Genomic DNA, 25,193 nt, shown 5'->3' with positions numbered 1-25,193 from the left:
CCCTGTCGATAGCACGCATTACTTCTTCAGAATAAAGAGCTACTTGTGGTTCACAAGAATGTTGTTTTCTGAATCCGTGTTGGTTATTTGTCAATAAATAATTTTCTTCGAGGTGATTCATTATGATCGGGCACAGTATATGTTCCAAAATCCTAATGCAGATCTACGTTAGTGATCTGGCTCTGTAATTCACCGCATTACACCTTTTCCGTTCTTGAGTATTGGTGTGACCTATACAACTTTACCGTCTTTAGGTACGGATCTTTCGATTATCGAGCGATTGTATATCATTGCTAAGTATGGAGTATCACCACAGGAACCTAAGCAGTATACGATCTGGACTGGAGGCCTTGCCTTTATTAGTGGATTTAAGCTGCTTCGCTACACAGTGTATCTTTGTCTAAGCTGCTTATTTTGGCAATTATTCGTGATTTGAATTTTGGAATATTTGCTTCATCTTTTTTGGTGAAAGAGTTTCAGGATACCGTTAAAGTAACTCTGCTTTACTGGCACTGTCATCAGCATCATTACCGTTGCTATCGTGTGAAGATCTTGATTTCGTCTTGCCGCTGGTGTACTTTACATACGACCAGAATGTCTTTGGAATTTTTTCAAGATTTTGAGACAGAGTTTCGTTATGGAAACTATTGTAAGTATCTCAGACTGAAGTTTGCACTAAATCTCGAGCTTCTGTAAAACTTCCCCAACCCCAGTGATTTTGCTTTCCTTTAAACTTGCCTGCCCTTTTCGTCGCTTCTGTAACGATGATCTGACCTGTTTCGTGCGGCGTGGGACATCAATACCATCTCATATTAATTTATTTCGTATATATGTGTCAATTGCCGTCGATAATATTGCTTCGAATTTCAACCACATCTGGTCTACGCTTTCTTAATCAGCTTCTAAGTAGTTGAGACTATCTCTTAGGAAGGCGTCAAGTGAAGTTTTATGTGCTTTCCTAAATAGATACATTATTTTTGCTGGATTTGATTCTTAAAATATTCTGTATTACTTCAACGACCTTGCGATCACTAATCCAGACATTCATCATGATGTTCCATATTGGATCAGGATTAAATGCTAAGAGGTCAGATTTTGAAACCTCTTAAGATCCTTCGGTATGAACATGGATTCCAAGCTCATATATTATTGTGTAAAATATGTATTGTATACTATGTTTTGTTCTAATTTATTTTACATTCACGCAGATCTAAGTGTGGGTCATTCGAAAGGACAATCAGTCTAAAGTAATGTAAAATATGCGAGTTCGACTTCCCTTCTGATATTCCATAAAGTTGTGCTGAAAAGAAAGAAACAAGGGTAGAGACATACAGGACAAAACTGTGATACGTAGTTGCTCATCAGGTGCCACCCCTGAGAAGGAAATAATCAAGAAAAGGAATACGAAAGAAAGAATAAGACGTCGTGAATTTTTGCGAAAGCGATGTTGTACGACGTGTTACAAAAGGTAGGAAAATTTATTCGCATTGCATTACCGTCGGAGTGAGGTGAAACAATGCTCATTTCAATCTAACAGTCAGAAGACGGAATAAGTTAGCGTCAAAGGAGGTGCACCGTAATGGAAACGAAAGACGTGCCCTAATTTACGATGTCGTACAGCAAAATTTTGCGCTTTCTTCCCCCTCTCTCTCTCTCTCTCTCTCTCTCTCTCTCTCTCTTTCTGTCACACGCATAGAGACAAACAAAAAAACACATAAAATATGTTGACTTTCGCTGAGAAAAGATAGTTTGAATATCATTACTAAGGTGTACAGGCAACGTTGAAGCATACAAACATTAATTTTTGGACTATAACACGTCTCCATGCAGGCCTAAACAGTTCAGCGTAGAGAAACTGTAAACATACGTTACCATCCACTTCTTCACGGCGTGTGGCGGAACTACTGTGAATGCCTGTGATGAGCCAATTTCTTTTTATGGGGAAGATAGCATGTGCATCCAAATAGAAGGGTTGGTTTTATTGCGGTGTGCGAAAGGCCATAAACCCTGCCTTGTGGTAAAAGAAAGAAACAACGTGTGTGTGTGTGTGTGGGGGGGGGGGGGGGGTAGGTGAGGGCACGGCGGCCTACAGCTCCCTCCGGTTAACCACGTGGTGTTTCAGAAGACAGTAGCATTACTCTGGGTAAAATATTTACTCACTTGTCCCACGGGAGAAAAGCTGTTACTCAGGTACAGAAAAAATCTTACATGCTTCTACCTTATAGACACCGTGGGGACTGTTTACTAATGAATAACCTTTTGTCAAATATTAATTAAATATCATGTGGTTAATTGTACGCTACTTTATAGTTCTGTGGCTAACTGTATGAACAAAATACCACGGACATACGTAAAAATCTAGTCCTTTCTCTTCGGAAATTCGAAAAAGGAAGGAAGATTGGGTTTCACGTCCCGTCGACATTCAGGTCACCAGAGACAGAGCGCAAGCTCGGGTTGTGTCAAAGATGGGGAAGGGAATCGGCAGTGCCCTTTCAAAGGAACCGTCGCCGAATTTGCCTGGTGCGATCTAGGGATATCACTGAAACCTAAATCTGGATGGCCGGACCCGGTTTAGAACCGTCGTTGTCTCGAATGCAACTCTGGTGTTCTAACCACTGCCACCTCTCTCGGTATTTTCTTAGAAGGGAAACTCCCAATCGCACCCTCTGCAGATTTAGTGCTAATATGGCCTAGTCGATAGCCCGTCAAAAACTGAACACAGATTTAGCATGAAAACAAGAAAAACGTGTACGAACTACGAAACACGAAGTAAAATAAAAACAGTGACACGTTTTAGCTCTTGATGTACAACATCGACCGAACTTCAGTAGCTATGGCTTCGTGGTTCTGTGGTTACGGAGTGGAACTGTGAAGCGGGAGATGCGTGTTCAAATTTTTATCGTGTCCAATACTTTTAACAAAATTATCAACCGTCTATTCGGTCACTAACGTGTATGTTCGCTGTATTCAGATTTGTCTCTGTATCGTGAAGCAACGTCCGCTTGCGACAGTACGTAGGGGAAGGCGGGGCAAGATGGGGAAGCTAACTTTAAACCCTTGCAAAAGGGACAAAAATAAACAAATCCAAGTAGGTTTGATTATCATTTGTCTATTTAACCATTGAATTACAATAGCATGCAAAGAATCCCGCAAACTTGTTATATTTAGTTAGAAATTTCTCGATTTGAAATATAAACTATCAATTCCCCGTCTTGCCCCATATGCGGGGTAAGATGGGGAAATAGCATGAATTCATCTCTAAAGCTTAACTAAGGACTGGAATAACGAAATCATGTGACGATAAGGTTTCGAAACATGGTTGTGCAAATTGTAGAATCAGGTATTCCGTTTTATTTAGGCCTCTTACTTTCACATAGTACACAAGTGTGGACAGCCTCGTCATCATCACTTTCTGTCCCTTCACAAGTGTCGTGGGCACCCCGACGCTGAAACACATTTCTGTGGCACGTTGAACTGTCGAGCAGCCCTGAAAGAACACACATGACCTTCCATAACGGCATTTACAGCACCTTCCATTGACTCCAATGACCAATCTTGCCTAGACGTTTGTCGCCGATACTTGCGAACCATCTGAAATAAAACACGTGGAACGTACTATTGAGACATATCATTCCTGGTAATCTATATTATACAGTAAATACCATGTTTCCAATAGTCAGTCGTAAAACATGGCAAGAATACGGACTTTGCACATTTTGTGTATTTTTATTCACCATATAGCCTAAGGCATACTTTGTAATTAATTAGGAAACGTTGGAATAACGAATACCATTATATTTACAATTGTGTTCAACGTATAATGTACGTGTTCAAAACACGCAGCAAGGTAAACAGATGAGACGATGAGAACGTAATGGTTGGACAAATAGTATGGACAAGACGGGGAAGCTCCCCATCTTGCCCCCTACCATTCTGTCAGGTTATATTACGCCTACATGAACACTATGTAGTGAACATTGACTACTGACATAGCACTTTACTGTTAATAAGACGTACTATTCAGTGCTATATATACAGTCTGGACAAATGTTCACGAAACACGTTTTAGGACCTCGAAAGGTGTAAAACATTGCAAATCAGTATAACAATTGTACGTACCTTGCAAAGCTCACAGAAACCGCCGCGAAACTAAGGTTCAGCGATGTCAACACACTGGGATCTGTGTATTGATGATGTTGACGTAGCTATCCACAGATGGCAATACTCTAACTGTAACTTATAGCCCTTCCCCGTCTTGCCCCGCCTTGCCCTACCTCTTATTTGTTCTACGCAAGTACCACATGTTACGACTCTTGCATTCCGTTTTAAAAGTTTTGACTCTTGAATTCCTTTGTTGTAACACAGTTCACTCCCGTTTATTTGTTGTTTTCGTTTCTGTGAGAGATCTGTGCAGCATATCTCCTGCTCTCACTATGCATCGCATTTACTTGTGACGGTAATATATTACTAACACATGACTCATATTATATAACCAATGTATAGTATGGCAATTTCCAAGACTACAGAAGGAGAACAGACATGTCAGTGAGCGGACGGACAATTCATAAATTTGTGAAAAAAAAGGGGCACGACGGACATTTGAACACAGATCTCCTGCTTGGCAGTCCTACACCGTGATCAAACAACCACGACACCGCGGTTCTTGCAACTCGCTTTATGTTGCACATCTTAAGCTTGGGCCGTTCGCTATTTCCATTTTGCTTCTTTTTTCACAGTTCAGTACACCTTCTTCTTGTTTTCATGCCTGACGTGTGTTCAGTTATCGACGGGCTATTCAAATGGCTCTGAGCACTATGCGACTTAACTTCTGAGGTCATCAGTCGCCTAGAACTTAGAAGTAATTAAACCTAACTAACCTAAGGACATCACACACATCCATGCCCGAGGCTGGATTCGAACCTGCGACCGTAGCGGTCGCTCGGCTCCAAACTGTAGCGCCTAGAACCGCACGGCCACTACGGCCGGCGACGGGCTATTCACTAGGCCATTTTACTACTAAATATGAAGGTGTCGCGATGGGGAATTTCCGTTGTTAGTCACGGCGAAATGGTCCCTGCTTTACGGATGGGAGCATGGGTGTCTGAAAAGTAGGATGGGTGAGGGAGAACGTAGGGAATACCATCCTGAAAGCTGGGTACAGACTTTTTAATCATTACAGAATTCTCACTAATTTCTGGCAATGATTATCTACGACTCTGCCAAACTAAGGACGTATTATCTCAGAGTGCGATGGGAAACGCTGTGGCTCTTGTAGTCATCATGTATATTTGGACGTCGGTTTCTTGGTGCGGTGGCAGTTCTGCTGACGTTAGAGGACAGTACTGAAATTGAGCACGCAATATTTTGTTTCTCACTTCCTCGTCCCATGTCATACAGTAAGTGTATACATTTGTTTATCTATGGGCCTAAATGAATCTACAGAAGAAAGAAAATACCATTTTCTGTACTATAAAAGACGGACAAAATGTAAAATTTCAAAACAAGATATCTGCTTCCTGAACTGAGATCTTCTCAGCTCCACAGGTTGTAGCACAGCATCACTTGTAATTACTGAGCTATGAGGTGTGCTGTCTATTTGGCATTGCTGCGCAATTATAGGACAAAATGAAGAGACCAGTACTGCGTTGGTTCAGTCGTTGACTATCGAAAGCCGATTCCACCAGCGGATATGAGAGTTGTTTCGACAGATTTCTGAAGTTCACCCAGTCTTGTACTGCCTCTGGGTTATATTTTAGCTAATCAACACCCCCCCCCCCCAATCCCAAAAAAAGTGTAGCCTACAAAACACATTTTGTTCAACTTTAGATACACAGTCAACATGAGAACAAATTAAACTTAAATATAACGTAAAAAATTGGTTAAAATGTGAAGCTTTTCTCAGCAGATAGTGTTTTAGTAGGTATCAATGTACAATCAGACAGTTTAAAAATATAGTCCTTTTTATCCACTTCGAAGAGTATTAAAGTCGCGTTTTTTTTTTCTAAATTTCCAATTTCGGTCCAACCTTATCGAATGTAAAAAAAGTTGTATTAGCGTATCCTAGCTTTAACTTATAAGCCGTTTGAAAGTCTGCGTATGATCGTATGAGGACTTCATTTCAGAATGATGAGTCAAAAAAATGGTATACTGATTTATATTAGTAACATAAAAATATGTACCTTGTATATACTACTGAAATACCCTTAACGTTTAGGAAGTAGTCTTACACTGTAGGAAATACTGCAACCAGCTACAATTTTTAAGTGATTTTTTGTACTGTTACTAGTTTCAGGCCTGAGCCCGTCAGATGGTAGCGTTGACTTCTTTCCAATTTTTACGCTTGCGTTCTAAAATATAACAAAGTTTTTATGGTCACATAGTTTACGGAAGGTTTTACGCCTTCATCCTAAAACATAACAAAGTTTTTGTGATTACATAGTTTTACACTTACATTTGCTCCATACATCGTACTTACTTTATGAGAAGCCCTTCTTTACAAATTACAAGAGAGGGGTTTGATTTCCTTTGACGATCAATTCTGATTAATGAACTGAACTAATTACAAAATGACGGATACATCTGTTTACATCGGCTCCTGATTTGATGAACCAAAGAACGTGATATGCGTAGAGATATGGCACACGTCTGGAGTTACTGCAAAGATATTTCTTCGTACTACAGATACTTTTATACAGTTACACATTTAATTATTTAGGTTTGAAAAATGCTGGTAATTTTCCAATGAAGAATTTTCTCGCTACCAGTTAATTATTATTTTTATCATTTCAAATTTTAGGACACAAATGTGAAACTTGCAGAGAAGTCATCGCTACCATCTGACGATGCGCTCAGGCCCGAAACTATAAACGGTACAATACAATCATTTCAAAAAGCTTGTGGCTGGTTGCGGTATATCCTACAGCGTATATTTGCGAACGTCGAAGTAATCTGGCTGAAAATACATAATAAATAACCGTCAATATTTTCAGATACAGTGAGTTTTGTGGTCTTCTAATCAAATTTAGTTCTTGGGTTACGGCGTGTAAACAGATTCACTCAACTATATTAAAAATGGTAATTTTCGAATCTTGTTCATATTTGGAAACATTTTGCTGTTTTTCTTGGAGAGGACTATAATCATGTTGCTTTTGGCAAGATCAAACTGCAATTTAGGATCATTATTTGGGAACCATTCTACGGTATAGAATATTTTTCAGACAACTATCTTCAATTTTCCCGTGGAACAAAAGTAACTGTTGAAGAGCCCGCGCGCGCCCGCGCGCACACACACACACACACACACACACACACACACACACACACACACACACACACACACACACACAGCCATTATGTATCAACATAATAACATTATAATGCAGAACAATGAAACGGGTAGTGTCCATGTGGTGTCACCGCCAGACACCACACTTGCTAGGTGGTAGCCTTTTAAATCGGCCGCGGTCCGTTAGTATACGTCGGACCTGCGTGTCGCCACTATCAGTGATTGCAGACCGACCGCCACCACACGGCAGGTCTAGAGAGACTTCTTACAAGGGAACCTCCCCATCGCACCCCCATCAGATTTAGTTATAAATTGACACAGTGGGTAGGCCTTGAAAAACTGAACACAGATCAAGCGAGAAAACAGGAAGAAGTTGTGTGGAACTATGAAAAAATAAGCAAAATATACAAACTGAGTAGTCCATGTGCGGGGTAGGTAACATCAAGGACAATATTAGCTGATGAGCGCCGTGGTCTCGTGGTTAGTCCTCCCTCTAGTGAAAATTTTACTTCCGTTATGTTCGCAAAGTTACGATCTGTCCGTTCATTCATTGACGTCTCTGTTCACTGTAATAAGTTTAGTGTCTATGTTTTGTGACCGCACCGCAAAACCGTGAGATTAGTAGACGAAAGGACGTGCCTCTCCAATAGGAACCGAAAACATTTGATCGCAAGGTCATAGGTCAACCGATTCCTGCACAGGAAAACACGTCTGATATATTCTTTACGACACTGGTGACGGCATGTGCGTCACATGACAGGAATATGTTGTCGACCCACCTAACTTGCACACTTGGCGAATGGGTAAAAAGATTATTTTACCTTGCCCGATTTAGGTTTTCTTGTGGATGTGATAATCACTCCCAAAAAGTGATGGAAACATAAGAGTTTGTCACATATACTGCAACAAATGAATGCAACAGTTTCACAGTCGCACAGTTTTCCCTGTGCTCTGTCAAAACATATGTTTTTTACATTTTCAAATGTTTCCGTGCGTAGACTGTCAAATTCTGTATATGTCCAAGCAAATCTGAACATGTCCTGGAATTTTGGAGAGCGAAGTTGATTATGTGTGAGTGCCTGAACTTTGATAATTATCTGAAATTAAAAAATTAAACTTTTCACTCGAGAGAAGATTTGAACCAAGGACCTCTCGTTCCGCAGCTGTTCACGCAACCCACGTGACCACAGCGCTCGTAAGCTGACACGCTCCTTGATGTTGCCTACATTGCGCATGGACTACTCAGTTTGTATATATTGCTTATTTTTTTTCATAGTTCCACACAACTTCCTCCTGTTTTCTCGATTGATCTGTGTTCAGTTTTTCAAGGCCTATCCCTGTGCCAACTTATAACTAAATCTGAGGGGGGTGCGATGGGGAGGTTCCCTTGTTAGCACTCGCCCCAGTTGTACAGCCGACTTTGCTAGCGATGGTTCACTGATAAAATACGCTCTCATTTGCCGAGACGATAGTTAGCATAGCCTTCTGCTACGTCATTTGCTACGACCTAGCAAGGCGCCATTATCAGTTGCTATTGATCTTGTTAATCATGTACCGTCAGACCGACGTTCACCATTTACGGATTAAAGTTAAGTATTCCACCAGCTACGTCCGTTTTTCTAAATTCTAATTTTCTTGTCCTGTTCCAGACCTCACGCCAGCCTGCGTGAGCTAAAACGCGTGCCTTTCGGCTTCCTCTAGTAACACGGTGTTGGCTGTCCTGCCAGACCACAACATTCCACATCGAAAGACAGCATTGGTACCATACGTGAACGCATAACAAGTATGGACACAGTTTTAGACACAGGGCTCGTCTTTAGGAGTAGTGTGTCCGGCCCCACAGATTTACGTTATCCGTGATTTCTCTCAGTGACTTGAGACGTATTCAAGGCCTGTTTCTTCGTAAACGATATACCAGATTTCCTTCTGCCATTCTTCTCCACCATCAACTTGATCTTTGTCTGGAACGACCCTCTTTGACGGACCATCCTTCCATCTTTCCTTTCTGTAGCGATGACGACTAGGAAATAAATGGCTCACGGCTGTTTAGATGACATACCTGTATCTACTTAACATGGATTAGTAGTTCACGTTTCATGGCCGTCATATTGAAGTATACGATGAGAAAATCTTACGAAAAAAGTTGCATCTAAGCTTTAATAAGGATCGTGATCGCCCTGAACTACAATTCAAAAGTCGTGTGATGTTATACATGTGAGTCTACGAACGTGGCCTTTTGAAATTATTTTATATTCTTCGTAGGACAGAAGAAGATAGCTTACGTGGGAGGGACATGTGGGATGAAAGCAAGCCAGCCAAGCGTCGACCTACGTCCATGTACCCTTCTCTGATACTGCGCTACTGCGATCACTGCCCGAGCAGACGTGGACAGGAATTCTCATATTGAAGAATGATGCCCAGTGCAGGAGCAGACAGAAATACTCATATACTTATCTCCATAGTACTAACTTACAATAGGATCGAATAAGTTATCTCTCAAAGACGGTACATCAGTATTTCCAGACTATATAAAACTTCGATTCATCTGAGACTAGGAACGCTGCTGCGTATGCTTCGGCCATTTGGAGGATTTCTTCGTCATAGATAGTATGTGGTGTATTGAAGCTTTCTTGCGTTACAGAGGAGAGTTACAAATATGTTTATGCACACACAATCCCGATATAGATACCCAAACAGCACACACAATGTCTAAACAAAACTGGTTCGACTAGGTGAAAGTATCTCTTAGCAGTTCAAATGGTTCAAATGGCTCTGAGGACTATGGGACTTAACTTCTGAGGCCATAAGTCCCCTAGAACTTAGAACTACTTAAACCTAACTAACCTAAGGACATCACACACATCCATGCCCGAGGCAGGACTCGAACCTGCGACCGTAGCGGTCGCGCGGTTCCATACTGTAGCGCCTAGAACCGCTGGGTCACCCCGGCCGGCTCTCTTAGCAGTGTCCTATGTAATACGCAAGCTATACATCATAGTAATATGCCACGCCATTATGTCTTAAATATAGTTTCTGTCGTAGTACACACTCTTCATTGGACGATTATCCTGGACATTTTTGGTTTCTCTTCTAAATTTGACCTGCTTGCGGCAATTAATTTAAGAAATGAAACCGCTTTCACTTACTCAATTGGAGTTGTTTTACTACGCTAAGTTGTCGCAGGAGCTGCCTTCTTTATTGTGCGATGGTACTGGAACGCTCGAGAATGCGTTCCAGAAGAGCATAGTTCAAATTTCAGTCCGACCGTCCAGTTTTACATTCAAGGTTTCCTACACTCGCTGGAGATAAACACCTAGACAGTTGTTTCGAGCAGGTCACTGCCGATGTGCTTCCTTATCCTTGTCGAATCTTACAGCTAGTGCACTAGCTGATCCTAAGTAGGCTTGTCAAAACTCCTACTCGTGGACATTAATGTTGAGTGTATCGCCTTTATGACATCTGGAAATCTGCTGGCGACGCTTTCAGTGAGGTGTCTGAATATCTGTGAGGGAATTCTTCCTCCACAGTCGAAACCATAAAATGTAATGATACTCGACGCCAGGGTATAGAGCGAAGTAGGCGTTCTAAATAACCCAAAAGGTTCAGGTACAGACTCCGGTGGACCAGTCCGTTTCGGAAATGTCATTGTCCATAAACCTTGGCCTCACATACATTGCTTTTGCTACTGCACGCGGTACACAATGCTGTTAAAAGTGACCACATCCTTCTGCATTTAGCTTTTCCTTAAGCGTAGTAAGAGTATCACACTTTAACCAACGAAAAAGACCATACTGTAACACCACTTCCTCTATACTACACTACACATGACTGTAGATCAAGTTCTCCAGGCATTCAACAAACGCAAACCCTTCAATCGCGTTATTACAAGGTATATCGTGATTCATCACTCCAAATAACTCGTTTCCAGTCATCGACTGGCGTCGCTCTTTACACCGCCTCAAGCGTCCCTTAACACTATGCCGTCCGGCGACACCACAGTGGTGTCGTGTGCATAGTATCGTTCAGTGGCCGGTGACACCACAGTGGTGTCGTGACCATAGTATCGCGCAGTGGCTGGAGACTGCACTTTAGTAACTTTTGCATTCTGTTGGTGTTTTGTTTAGGTAACAATACGTCACACATGTCAACAAGTTTTTTGTTTTTATAAGTACTTGTGCCCTTTCAACATGGCGGACGGAAGAGACAGTAGTACAGGGTGATTCAAAAAGAATACCACAACTTTAGGAATTTAAAACTCTGCAACGACAAAAGGCAGATCTAAGCACTATCTGTCGGCGAATTAAGGGAGCTATAAAGTTTCATTTACTTGTACGAGGGCTATTCGGAAAGTAAGGTCCGATAGGTCGGGAAATGGAAACCACGGTAAAAATCTAAAATGTTTTATTTGCAACAGTTAGATACACCTTGCAGCTACTTATCTCCATAGTCGCCGATCCGACTTAGACGTGTATCGTAGCGTTGTACCAACTTCCCAATACCCTCGCTATAGAAGGCAGCCGCCAGTGCTTTCCGCCACTTCTCTACGCTGGCCTACGGCTCGTTGTCTTGTGCCAAAATGTTGTCTTCATAGCCAGCGGTTCATGTGAGCAGAGATGAAACTCAGAGGAAGACAATTACGGGCTGTATTGTGGGTAGTCAAACATTTCCAATTGACAACGATGCAGGAGCATCTTCATTGCCCCTGCAGAATGCGGCGGAGAATGGTCTTGAAGAAGAAACAGCACGACAGTTATGTAATGTTAGCTGCATAGCTTCAGGCGAAAGTTCTCACCAGGCCCTCGTACTTGGCGGCAGACACTATTTTCTAGACATCTTTACGCACTCACTGCGAGCTCAGAAATGGGAAGAGCGACGTGATGGTCACTGGGGTTATACTAGAGACACTACCCAACACATCTGTGCAAAGCTTTATCGGATTGTCATAGTCGTTTCCATTTCGCGACCGAGCGGACCTTACTTTCCGAATAGCCCTCGTACATTTGTTCGCTTGAGGCGCTGTTGACTAGGCGTCAGCGTCGCCTTTCTTCGAAGGCGCTACTGTAACTGGACTACAGTATCTGGAGATGTTAGAGAATTGGCTGTTCCCTCAGCTCGAACAAGAAGCACAACAATTCATATTTCAGCAGGATGGAGCGCCACCACATTGGCACTTATCTGCCCGTAACTACCTGAACGTCAACTACCCGAGGCGATGGATCGGCCGCCAGGCAGCCCGTGACAGAGCACTTCATCACTGGCCTCCAAGAAGCCCTGATCTTACCCCCTGCGATTTTTTCTTATGGGGGTATGTTAAGGATCTGGTGTTTCGGCCACCTCTCCCAGCCACCATTGATGATTTGAAACGAGAAATAACAGCAGCTATCCAAATTGTTACGCCTGATATGCTACAGAGAGTGTGGAACGAGTTGGAGTATCGGGTTGATATTGCTCGAGTGTCTGGAGGGGGCCATATTGAACATCTCTGAACTTGTTTTTGAGTGGAAAAAAACCTTTTTAAATACTCTTTGTAATGATGTATAACAGAAGGTTATATTATGTTTCTTTCATTAAATACACATTTTTAAAGTTGTGGTATTCTTTTTGAATCACCCTGTATTATTTACGATGAATGCGCGGACGTCTTGTCTGACGTTCCGGGCGACTTGGCCGATTGGGAAGAAGATATTAGATATCAAAAAAAATTAAAGTGAAGCAGAATCGTAGGAACATAGTGAAATATGTCCAAAAAGAATTCGGTGAACATTAGGGTTGCCAACTGATTTGGTTGAAGAAGACAGTGCACAGTGGTCAGACTTCGATTTACCGAGGACCAATAAAAAATCTGAAGGATCCCGGCTCCAAACATACACTCCTGGAAATGGAAAAAAGAACACATTGACACCGGTGTGTCAGACCCACCATACTTGCTCCGGACACTGCGAGAGGGCTGTACAAGCAATGGTCACACGCACGGCACAGCGGACACACCAGGAACCGCGGTGTTGGCCGTCGAATGGCGCTAGCTGCGCAGCATTTGTGCACCGCCGCCGTCAGTGTCAGCCAGTTTGCCGTGGCATACAGAGCTCCATCGCAGTCTTTAACACTGGTAGCATGCCGCGACAGCGTGGACGTGAACCGTATGTGCAGTTGACGGACTTTGAGCGAGGGCGTATAGTGGGCATGCGGGAGGCCGGGTGGACGTACCGCCGAATTGCTCAACACGTGGGGCGTGAGGTCTCCACAGTACATCGATGTTGTCGCCAGTGGTCGGCGGAAGGTGCACGTGCCCGTCGACCTGGGACCGGACCGCAGCGACGCGCGGATGCACGCCAAGACCGTAGGATCCTACGCAGTGCCGTAGGGGACCGCACCGCCACTTCCCAGCAAATTAGGGACACTGTTGCTCCTGGGGTATCGGCGAGGACCATTCGCAACCGTCTCCATGAAGCTGGGCTACGGTCCCGCACACCGTTAGGCCGTCTTCCGCTCACGCCCCAACATCGTGCAGCCCATCTCCAGTGGTGTCGCGACAGGAGTGAATGGAGGGACGAATGGAGACGTGTCGTCTTCAGCGATGAGAGTCGCTTCTGCCTTGGTGCCAATGATGGTCGTATGCGTGTTTGGCGCCGTGCAGGTGAGCGCCACAATCAGGACTGCATACGACCGAGGCACACAGGGCCAACACCCGGCATCATGGTGTGGGGAGCGATCTCCTACACTGGCCGTACACCACTGGTGATCGTCGAGGGGACACTGAATAGTGCACGGTACATCCAAACCGTCATCGAACCCATCGTTCTACCATTCCTAGACCGGCAAGGGAACTTGCTGTTCCAACAGGACAATGCACGTCCGCATGTATCCCGTGCCACCCAACGTGCTCTAGAAGGTGTACGTCAACTACCCTGGCCAGCAAGATCTCCGGATCTGTCCCCCATTGAGCATGTTTGGGACTGGATGAAGCGTCGTCTCACGCGGTCTGCACGTCCAGCACGAACGCTGGTCCAACTGAGGCGCCAGGTGGAAATGGCATGGCAAGCCGTTCCACAGGACTACATCCAGCATCTCTACGATCGTCTCCATGGGAGAATAGCAGCCTGCATTGCTGCGAAAGGTGGATATACACTGTACTAGTGCCGACATTGTGCATGCTCTGTTGCCTGTGTCTATGTGTCTGTGGTTCTGTCAGTGTGATCATGTGATGTATCTGACCCCAGGAATGTGTCAATAAAGTTTCCCCTTCCTGGGACAATGAATTCACGGTGTTCTTATTTCAATTTCCAGGAGTGTATTTCGCAAAGATACACAGAGCGTCGAGGATATCGTCGAATTATATATTGAGAACGATATATTTGAATATATTAGCAACGAAATCAACAAGTACTACAGTCAAAATTGCAATAGAATGAAACTGGATTTTAAAAAATGCCAAATTTTTCGACGTTACCCGACCCGAACTTAGAAAATGTTTTGGGCTTGCTATCCTAATGGGAATTGTAAAAAAAGCAAGGATCGGTGATTATTAGTCAACGCATCCGTTGATAGACACACCGATATTTCGCAAAACGATGCCCCGCACCAATTCAGACAAATATTATAATTTTCACATTTTTCTGACAGCAACAATAAACTGGATAATGCCGACCGGCCTGTCAAAGTGCAATTCGTAATTGATTACTTTTCCAAAACATTTAAAGAAATGTTTAATCTAAGTCAAAACATCTCAACTGATGAAGGAATGATACCGTGGCGTGGATGGTTAAATTTTAAAGTTTAAAGTCATTCGAAAATTACGAAATGTGGCATATTTATTCGGATGCTGTGCGATTCGAGTACGGGATACATTTCCTCATTCAAGATATATTCCGGCGCTGGACAGCCTTTAGCAAAAACAGTGATGGAACTATTGACACCTCCTTATGGAAAGTGGCATCACCTCTACATGGATAATTATTGCAACAGTGTATAACTTGCAGAGAAATTACTTGAAAATAAAATTCAAGTTTGTGGAACGACACTGCAAAATAGAGGATTTTCGGAAAATTAAAGCGCGCAAGAGTCAATGTGTTTGAAGCTTGTCATCAACGTAAAGATGACAAGCGGCAGGCGACAAGCCAAGTAATACGAATTAGCGCTGCCGGTGTCAAGCGAATAAATTTGTACAAGACGTGCGGACGGCGCTACAGAAGTGTTTAGCTTACGAAGACCTGCTAGACCATTATACCCCATTTTTTGTAGCTCGCTACTCACAGTAATTGTGCTAGGTGGGTTTCTGGTAGCAGTTCGGAACTCACGAGTTTTGCCTTCTGCTCATGTAGTGCGATTCTTGTAAGCAACCTCTGTAAAGCTCGACAGTCCGTGTCCATCATCAGATGAGGTCTGTATGCTCTTAGTTTAGGTGTGGTTGTTCCTTCGTGTCTCCACTTCACAGTCACATCACTAACAGCCAAGTCGGGCAGATTTAGAATGTTCAGATGTCCCTGATGGATTTGTTACTCAGCAATGATTAGGCACTCAGCTCTCCTGACAGATCCATTCTGTTGTTACTGCTTCTTTGCTGGCAACAAAATTCTTCTCGACTCCCGTTACGCTGGCCCGCCTCTCGTGACATTTAGTTCTGTCTCATTTAAGGATGTCGGCAAACTTTTGACCAGACAGTGTACACAGCGTTTCTTGACCCTTTAGACGTGCATGTGGTGTAAATTTCTAACATTCTTCACTTCTTTCCTCTTTTCATCCAGATTTCTTCTAGTAGGACCTTGGATAATGAGGACAGCGGTTTTTTAGTTCTTGTATTTCCTCACTTTTCATCTTACTCGGACGAGTTTGAACGATGGTTATCAGAAGGAAAGGGTTGGAGATGCTGGGAAGGAAAGAGGGAGTCTATGAGGAAGGATAGGAGCGGGCCATATATGGCAGAAAGGGTAGACGTCAGGGCAAAAGCGTCTGTTAAAACTGCGTAGGGAGAGGACATGGACAATGTGTACGCGTCGGGTTACTGATACGTTTTTACATCGACGTGGCATCATGCAAGAATTGAAAATTAGAGGGGAATATATGGCTTTGAGGAAGTTGATTTGGCATGAGTATCGGGTTACAGGGTGGGGATATCTAATACGTGTGAGGAGCTATATGGAATTCATACAGTGGAATGTAAAAGGATCCAGAAAGCAAGGCGTAATGCTTGACGTTCAGGGGATGGAGTGAGTGACGGAAATTGCTGGAGCCAACTTCCAGGCTACGCTGGCATAGCAGAGAATGGGAAGGATCATGGCTTTTTAGGTGTGAGGGGGTAGAGAGATGCAGACCCTATGTCCGGCCAGTTAATGGTTTGTTTACTGTGGGTTTTCTGTTGTTTGGTTAGTAGCCGAGGTTCCCATTTTAGTTTACACTCGAGGGTTAACCCGCGGTATTTTACTGTGTTAGCAAGAACGGTTATAAAAGGTTAGAAGAAATATATGGGGACGTACGGTGGTTATTAACGCCCGATTAGGCTACTAGACGGATGAGGAATCAAAGAGTACTAATCAAATAATCGTAAATTTTTGTCAATACGTGAAATAATGTTGCTGTATACTTCAGCAAGTGAGGCTCCTACACATGACTGATGCGGTCGTTACCAAATCCCATCACTGGTCCCAGGGACGACACAAAGCTGCAACGCAGATGTCTGCTTCTCGCGGTCGGCTCCATGGAGCTGTGAGTACTATGCCAACAGTCCGCGATCTAGTGGACGCTCTGTTTGAGTTCAGCCGGCTGTGCAGTACAAACACGGCTCCTGGAATCTATCCGTCGCTGTCTGTTCCATTCGGCGCCGGTTGACCTGTTCGAGTGACTCTCAGCTGGATTTTATACTTACAGCGTGTAGCGCTGTGAATGTGTAAACTAGCTTAATTTTCATAAATACATCAATGCCACGTGCCTGAGCAAATAGCTACTATGGGTATTTTGCAGATTAGGACAGATAAATCCCTTCTGAAAGAGGAAACCTAGGTTTCAGATTAACGTCCTATCGATGTCGTTGTCGTTGTGGTCTTCTGACCAAAAACTGGTTTGATGCAGCTTTCTATGCTACTCTATCCTTTGCCAGCCTCTTCATTCCCGAATAACAGCTGCAACCTGCATCCTTCAGAGTCTGCTTACTGTAATCATCTAATCATCAATCATAATTTTGTTCAGTACCTCTTCAATACTTATGTGATCGATCCATCTAATCTTCAATATTCTTCTTTTAATACTAGAAAAGTGGTATTTAATCGTGAGCTATTTTATTTTGGAGACTACCATGTGTTTTCCACTGTCACCTATTGTGATGCATCAGCTGAACTGTTTAGCGTAGTAATAAGATGCTAAAAGTCCGGTGCCCATTGATCTATAGGGATGAGAAACTCCTCGCAAGATCACGTAAATTTAAGAGAAACGATGTTGTACTGTGGATGACGTTTATTGAATGAGAAGTACTAGGGTAGTCCCAATTTAGCATTAAAGTAAGGGCACCACACCTCACATGGATATATTAATGAAGAACATACCGAACTACAAAAAGAAACTGGTGGTCTCTATAGCAATTTAGTTTATTGCCATAAGCCACCAAACAAAATAATTTACACACTGTATCGAATACATAAGCATCTAATAAATAGACAAAGTTTGTAATTATGAACGGTAGCCTTGTCACAGGTAGGTGCGCACATGAAAGCATAATATGGAAGCATAGACATCGAAAAACGTTTTTCATCACTTCGGTTCCGAGAGATCCGGAACCTGTACAGAAAACTGGAATAGAGGTCAACATAAACATCATTTCCGCCCTTTTTATTGCTCATCAAAACCACCCATTGCATGTTGTACCATCATACAGTGAGACCTTCAGAGGTGGTGGTCAAGAATCCTCTACACACCGGTACTTCTAATACCCTGTAGCACGTCCTCTTGCGTTGATGCGTGCCTGTATTCGTCGTATCATACTATCGACAAGTTCATCAAGCCACTGTTGTTCCAGATTGTCCCACTCCTCAACGGCGGTTCGGAACATATTCCTCAGAGTGGCTGGTGGGTCACCTCGTCCGTAAATAGCCCTTCTCAATCTATCCCAAGCATATTCGATAGGGTTCATGTCTGGAGAACACGCTGTCCACTCTAGTCAAGCTATGTCGTTATCGTGAAAGAAGTCGCAGGCCTAATAGGCCGAGTGGTTCTAGGCGCTTCAGTCTGGAAACGCGCGACCGCTACGGTCGCAGGTTCGGATCCTGCCTCGGGCATAGATGTGTGTGATGTCTTTAGGTTTGTTAGGTTTAAATAGTTCAAAGTTCTAGGGGACTGATGATCACAGATGTCAAGTCCCATAGTGCTCAGAGCCATATGAACCATTTTGAAAATCAGAACTCTTAATACATAGGTTCTTTCTGTTTCAGGCGAGAACGAGAAAATTGACGTTTAACCACTAAGCGGAAAATGTTATGAGTAGTACTATATCTTCATAAATATAGCCAAAGTTAAAATGGTCAGAAGGCCAGAGGGCCTTATAAAAATGTGTTTTAACCCAGTACCACAATCAAAACAAACCACTCATCCAGTGATTTGCATATTGTCTTATGTTTCCATGAGCAGTGCATGAGTTCCATCTCTCGACAGCACTAAGACTTTGAATGATTGCCCTTACAGCCATCTTTCAATCCACTTTACAAATAATATTCCACATCAGGTCCTTAGGCGTATTTAGTTTCTATTTTCCATTCATGTACGTACATGGAAACGTTTGATCCATTTTGCTTCCTGGGGATCCACAGCCGATAAGCGTTTAATAAAAAAATACATTGTCCGTTGAAGGCTGTCTTGTGCTTTATTAAAATCATGCTATTGGCTAATTTCGGCCGTGAGCCACTATTAAGCACCTGGAATACACCAGCGTAGAAGTGAGTCACATCTCTGCATAGATCGTCAGGCGCAAAGAAAGTATTCCACAACTCACATAACATAACCTGATTTACAGTGCAATTACATTATTTACACTTGCTCTGTCGCGAGGCTCTCCATGTTGGAGGTTCGTGTCCTCCTTCGCGCATGGGTGTGTGTGTTGTCCTTAGCGTAAGTTACTTTAAGTTAGTTTAGGTAGTGTGTAAGCTTAGGGACCGACGATCTCAGCAGTTTGGTCCCATAGGAACTTACCACAAATTTCCAAATTTCCATTACAGAATGTGACGAGCACGGTATGTAATATATGACATAACAAGTGTAAGTAATATTATTGCACTTTAAATCTGATGATGTTAATGTGCGTTATGGAATGCTTTATTTATACGTGATGATCTATGCACACATGTGACACTCTTCTACGCAGGTGTATTACAGGTGCTCCATAATGGCTCACGGTCGAAATCAGCTAATAGCACGATTTTAATAAAACAATATAGCTTACAACGGACAGAGGGTTCTTTTATTAAACATTTGATTCACAATTGAAGATACGGTTTTCTTCGGTTCTTTTGTGTGGAGCCTCTGTTTTAATCTATGAGTTTTCCTGTGTGGTCTCTCGCTACTGGATGTTACACGTGTAAATTAGAAGCCAAGAAGAGCTATTCCGTCGCGTCTACTTGGCGTCACTGCATTCTTCCGTACAAGTTTGCGAAACTAACGACCTTGACATCATTCCTCGTCGCGAGTATCTAGGCCGCGTGATCCGGAGGCAGCTGCTAAGTTTGTGGCAAACAGGGAAAATGAGGAACGCTGGGTGGGGCTTTTAGCGGGTCACCCGTGGGCGGAGCGTGCTCCCAGAATGGTAACTTCGTTTTCTCCTCAAAAGAAAGCGGAAGTCTTAACCTTATTGCTTCGCGAGTTTGATACCGGGTTAAAGTTTCTGTTGAAAAGGAGAAATTGGTTCCAGTGGCTCCAAGCAATCGATACTGCAAGTTGGCGAAGCACTACTCCTGGCTGAAATTGCTTGACATTCATAGGCACTCACGTCTACACCTCCGCATACCAACTAGGAATGCTGTTTCTCTCAATATAATAACGGTGCTTGAATTAGATAAAAATGCTTCCTCGAAATACTAGATCTGCGAAAATATGTCAGTCACAATTAATTTAATTTCCGCACCTTGTACTGCAGAAAGATTTCTAAGTTTGTTGACAAGCGGTACAATGGCTAAAAGGAGAAACCTAGTTTATCAAGGCTCTTTCACTATGTAAAAGTTTCCTCGAATTGCGTCATGAATAGGCAGAGATACAGACATGAATAAATTCGAAATTTTGCACTGCAGTTTGTTCTGTTGTAATACTTCCGCACGGTCTTAAACCGTGTACTCGGCAGGGATTCGAACCCGGATCTCCAAGCGAGGAAGTTTCATAACAGCACACATTCCGATACAGAGGAAGAGAATAGTTTTGAAAACAAACTCTAAACTGTGGGAATATTATTGTGAACGAGAAATTTTTTTCTCGGGATTTGAAAGGTTTTCGCAGGAATGAAAAAAATCGTCATAAATCCAGCATTAATCGACATTCAACCTCATATTAAGCTCCTTACCTACGTTTATGTCGTTTCTTGCGAATATGGACGGAACTAGTAACAGAACACTATACCATACTAGACGAAAGATGAGATTTTGTTGTGAGAATTTGATTGTTGTAAACCTCAAATCGTAACTTGAATATTCATTCTTGGTGTTTCATCATCTCTCGTAGACTGTATAGTGCACGAAAACTAGTATTTTACAGTACAGAACTACACCTTTTCTATCCAGTGATTGTACCAGTTATTAACCACTCGAATTCAGAAGAAATTATTTCAGTACAAACGTTCTGGATTAGGTCTCAGCCCTGACTGCAGTGTGTTACCGAATGAGCGTTGGTGGAACTGTTCATGGTAATCGATATGGCACCAAAATTTCGCCGGCCGCTGTGGCCGAGCTGTTCTAGGCGCTTCATGCTAGAACCGCGCGACCGCTACTGTCGCAGGTTCGAATCCTGCCTTGGCCATGGATGTGTGTGATGTCCTTAGGTTACTTAGGTTTAAGTAGTTCTAAGTTCTAGGGGACTGATGACCTCAGATGTTAAGTCCCATAGTACTCAGAGGCATTTGAACCTAAATTTCGGTGATTCCCTGAGTGTTCTACCAAACTAGCGGATGGTGCGCCCGCACCAGGTTCCGCCCGCGCCCTTCCTTGCATATAATATTCATCTATTCCGAAGCACTTCACTCCACATAGACTCATCATAGACATGAACCTTTCCTGCTTGTATGCTTGGCCATTGCTGCCAACAGTAATGTTGGTTTTCAGGATTTTTCCGAACGTTCTCCACCTATCACTTCAAAGGGAAATGGATACAGTTTCTACGAAACCGGTTATTGCTAGGCCATCAACAAAATATCACCTTGTCCTTGAATTCAGCGTGTTTGTATTGTCACGGAGAAGAAAGTGTAATTCGACGAATGACGAACACTAACATCACTTAAGGAAGGTTTATTCACCACTTGCACATACAAGAGCTCGGAGCGAACTGCCTCCGGCCAGAACACATACAGTACATATACAGTTACAGAACATTCAAGTACAATGCTTCTTGATATTTGTGGATACTTCTAGTATGTACTGGAATCGAATATAGAAATGAAAATCTCGTAGTTAAGGTGGGCTTTGAACTCACGGCCCTCCATACAACAGTCCAGCATCAGAACCATCACACCACGGTAACGGCGCCACTCAGCCTCTTGTGCGACAATATAACAGAGTTATCGAATATAAACCGAACTGATTCGTAATTTACGAAAAGTTCTACACTCGCGTCGACTACATAAGAGAACATACAGATCCATGAAGTGACATACGGTGATGGTTTTCTTCAAGCTCAAGGCCCTGCATCCTCATTTGAGGAACTGCTAGACTTTAGTTAGGTGATTATTCTGTGAAGCAACTTAACTACACACGTCAAAAAAAGTTCTGCACCACTCCGGTTCCCAGAACTTCTGAAGATAGATGTTGGCTGTGGATATGGTATCACAGACACAGTCCCTTTGACTGTTCAGAGACGTCACTAGACCCGCCCAAAGATACAACCAACCATGCGTGAGCAGCGCCTATTAGACGCAGGGGGTCCGACAGCCGAGCAGTTCCAGCCATTCCACCAGGAAGCAGGCACACAGCTAATGTTGTCTGCAGTTCAAACATCCCTCGACGGTCAATTCCACGGTTCGGTCGCGTCCACATTGCTACTTTGTGCCAGGAAGGGCTCTCAACAAGAAGTGTCCAGGCATCTAGGAGTGAACCGAAACGATGTTGTTCGGACATGGAGAAGATAAATAGAGGCGGGAACTGTCGATGACATTCCTCGCTCAGGCCACCCAAGGGCTACTACTGCAGTGGATGACCGTTATCTATGTATTATGTCTCGGAGGAACCCTGACAGCAACGCCACCATGTTGAATGGTGCTTTTCGTGCAGCCAAAGGACATCGTGTTACGAGTCAAACTATGGCAGTCGGCTCCATGATGCGCAACTTCACTCCTGACACCCGTGGCGAGGTTCATCTTTGCAAACACGACACCAAGCAGCGCTGTACAGACTGACCCAACAACACGCCGAATGGACCGCTCAGGATTGCCTTCAACCACACAATCGTCGGAGGCTTGTTTGGAGGCAACCGGGTCAGGCTTAACGCCTTAGACGCACTGTCCAGCGAGTGCAGCGACGTTGAAGTTCCCAGCTGTTTTGGGTTGGCATAATGTTGGGCCGATGTACGGCGCTGGTGGTCATTGAAGGCACTGTAACGGCTCTACCATACGTGAATGCCATCCTCCGACCAATAGTGCAACCATATCGGCAGTATATTGGCGAGGCATACGTCTTCATGAACGACAATTCGCGCCCCCATCGTGCACATCTTGTGAATGACTTGTTTCACGATAACGACATCGCTCGACTAGAGTGACCAGCATGTTCTCCAGACATTAACCCTATCGAACGTGCCTGGGATAGTTTGAAAAGGGCTGTTTATGGACGACGTGACCCACCAATCACTCTGAGGGATCTACACTGAATGGTCGTTGAGGAGTGGGACAATCCGGACCAAGAGAGCCTTCACGAACTTGTGGATAGTATAGCACGACGAATACAGGCATGCGTGAATGCAAGAGGACGTGCTACTGGGTATTAGAAGTACTGGTGTGTACAGAAATGTGGACCACCATATCTGAAGGTCTCGCTGTATGGTGGTACAACATGCAATTTGTGGTTTTGATGAGCAATAAAAAGGGCGGAAATGATGTTTATGTTGATCTCTATTCCAATTTTCTGTACAGGTTCGGCCGGCCGGTGTGGCCGAGCGGTTCTAGGCGCTACAGTTTGGAACCGCGTGACCACTACGGTCGCAGGTTCGAATCCTGCCTCGGGCATGGATGTGTGTGACGTCCTTAGGTTAGTTAGGTTTAAGTAGTTCTAAGGTCTAGGGGACTGATGACCTCAGAAGTTAAGTCCCATAGTGCTCAGAGCCATTTGAACCATTTTTTGTACAGGTTCCGGAACTCTCGGAACCGAGGTGATGCATAACTTTTTTTGATGTGTGTATGTTAATTATATACACTGATGCGTGAAACGTAAATATGGAGGTAACTTTCGCAGGATGTGTCCCTGTCAAGTAACGTAGGTCGATAAACCTTGGAACCAAACATACTCAACATTCCTTTGTGCATTATGTGTTCCCACTTCTCGACATGTGGTTGTACGTTCAGCATTTTCGGAAATGATCGTTTTGGTGGTCCAGATATTATGTTGTGGGGAAGGAATAGTGTTCCACGGACGTGTTTTGAACACGGTACACTCATTGGTGCATTCGCCCATACCATCATTTTTACGCATGACAATGCGCTACCGCAGTATACGACCTTCAACCTCGTACAAGGGACTGAATGGATCTCATACTTCGTTACAAGACCGCTGTATGATCTGGCTAAGGTCATCGTAGGCTCGAAAGGCTCTTGGATTCTGGTGAATTCCACAATGCGTCCTACCCGACAGCCCAGCGAGTAATCCACGATGGTTTCCGGTAACGCTTCCCGTTTCTGAACAATAGCCCAGTAGTTGCCAGTGACAGCCCGCGGAGCCGATGTTACGATAGGTCAACACGAAGCTTCATTTATCACGCGCTGTTGGAATCACTGGAACAAAAGCGTGTGCGTGTGCTGAATGCATGCATTGAAAACAATGGGCCTGCATAACGCCTGAGAGCCCTTTCAATCAAATGTCACTGCACGATTCTGGTGTTCACGTAGGGAACTGATAATACGTAACTCTAAGCAAGACAAGATTATGGTAAGGATATTTTTACAGAGTTTACGGCTGAAATAATGCTCTATTAACTAGAACTCAAATTTCGAGATAAATTGGTTTTGTTACTATCACTTTTAATCTTACCCTCCACACATCACTATTACGGTTCTGTCTCTACACAAGTTTTGAAAGCTTTGTGAGGCGTAAGATATACAAAAGACAAACTTTTTACTTATCTTCATTTTCTCTTGTTGTTGGCTTCAGTTTCTGCGTCTAGGGGTACATTCTTGCGGCTGAAATTTTGACGTACTGGGTTCCAGAAGACGAAATAACTGATGAAGTACTATCTGTTGCTATGATTTTCTTTTATTTTATTCCATTCTTGTATATCACACTGACTTCACAATCTCCATTTTTATACTACTGCGAATTATATTGTTGTAGACAAAATTAAAAAAAAAAGAAACTCGTGCGTTTCCATCAGAGTCAATCCCACTACTAATTACATTCTGCGGTACTCACAATATTCCAAAGACTTCACAAAACAAAAGGGTTTACAAGCTTTCTTGACAAAAGAAGAATCTTCACGAAGTCACATCATGATTTTATCAATGAGTGCAGATTTAAATTTAATAATTAACGTT

This window comes from Schistocerca piceifrons, chromosome X, assembly GCF_021461385.2.
Source record: "Schistocerca piceifrons isolate TAMUIC-IGC-003096 chromosome X, iqSchPice1.1, whole genome shotgun sequence".
NCBI classification, from domain to species: Eukaryota; Metazoa; Arthropoda; class Insecta; order Orthoptera; family Acrididae; genus Schistocerca; species Schistocerca piceifrons.
Note: the sequence above shows the minus strand (reverse complement) of the source record.